This window comes from Sinocyclocheilus rhinocerous, unplaced genomic scaffold, assembly GCF_001515625.1.
Source record: "Sinocyclocheilus rhinocerous isolate Xijiao unplaced genomic scaffold, SAMN03320098_v1.1 scaffold314, whole genome shotgun sequence".
NCBI classification, from domain to species: Eukaryota; Metazoa; Chordata; class Actinopteri; order Cypriniformes; family Cyprinidae; genus Sinocyclocheilus; species Sinocyclocheilus rhinocerous.
The window spans coordinates 992,619-994,009 of NW_015630021.1; the positions used below are offsets into that span (position 1 = coordinate 992,619).

General features: G+C 47.5%; 1 protein-coding gene across 1 annotated transcript in view; it reads right to left on the bottom strand.

Moving 5' to 3' along the window:
• Positions 1-1,391, bottom strand: part of LOC107739517 (glutamate receptor ionotropic, NMDA 2D-like) — a 48,227-nt gene that overhangs the window by 19,653 nt on the left and 27,183 nt on the right. The window lies entirely within an intron of this gene.

Genomic DNA, 1,391 nt, shown 5'->3' on the forward strand with positions numbered 1-1,391 from the left:
GGACGGCGGGCTGGAGGATGCCGCGGCCGGTGGGCTGGTTCTGGCTCGGGGCTGGATGCTCTCCAGACACCGGAGGATCCCTCCCTCTAGCTTAGTCCCGTGGTGTCTGGGAGATCCACGGGGGGATGGTACTTGGCCCCGTGCCAGAACAAAGAGTTGACGGTGGCGTCATCTGATGCCGTCGCTGCAGAGAGCCCGCAGAACTCCCTGTCATACTCGATGAAGGGGAGATCTCTACGGGCTAGCGCAATGAAGCGTGCTGCGATCTCCATAATCACGGGGGGAGCAAAGGAAAACAAAAAACTTTCAAAAACCGAAAACAAAAACGGAGAGAAGAGGCGTCGCTTACTTTTTAGGTGCTGTCTTCTGTCACGGTGTGCCTACTGTGAGGAGCGATGAACAAGGAGGGAGGAACGAGGAGAACGCAGGAGAATCATGATCAATAGTTTTTATTTTACATCTAGGGAAACACACGTAGGACAAGGGATCGACGTTCAAAACAGCACACTAGGAAACACAGGGTTTAAGTAATAAGGGAACTAGTGGGACACATCTGGGATCAATAGAACTAAACGGGGAACACCTGGAACAAATGATCATAATAAGGACAGGAACAGGAAGGACCAAATAAGGGCATGAACATAACATGGAGCACGTGGGGGAGGAAAACACAACACCTAACTCGGGAACTGTAGCCCTCCCTGGGCTTGACTTGGGAACTGGAGGCCTCCTTGGGCTGGACGTGGGAACTGGAGCCCTCCTTGGGCTGGACGTGGGAACTGGAGCCCTCCTTGGGCTGGGTGTGGGAACTGGAGCCCTCCTTGGGCAGGACATGGGTACTGGAGCCCTCCTTGGGCTGGACATGGGAAATGGAGCCCTTTCTGTGCTAGACTCGGGGACTGGAGCCCTCTCTGGGCTAAACTCGTGGACTGGAAGAGGAAAACACAACACAAGACAGGAACAGAGTCTGACAATAAGATTCTTTAAAGGTAATGGTCTGCTGTTTTAAAAACAAGCACTACTCAATAGAAACTGGAGCAGTGATCAAACAGGAAAATGTCATTATTTAGCTAAAGATTGAATGCCATATAGCACCCAAAAATATAACAGATTTTTATTTTCATATTAATTTTGCCTAACTGAAGTGACTGCACCACAGCAATAATTACTGTAAACTATACACTGGTGGCCAAAAAGTAGTCATTACTATATCTAGTAGCAGTGTTTATTCATTTATTTTTTAAAAATCCACAATTTGAAATAAGTAATATAGATATTCTTTTTTTTTTTTTTTTTTTTTTTTTTGGGGATGGGTGGAAAAAATACGGGCTTGGGCCTATATTTGAGGCCCGTGCAGGGCTCTAATCCACTTCATCCAACGCTGTTTTGTT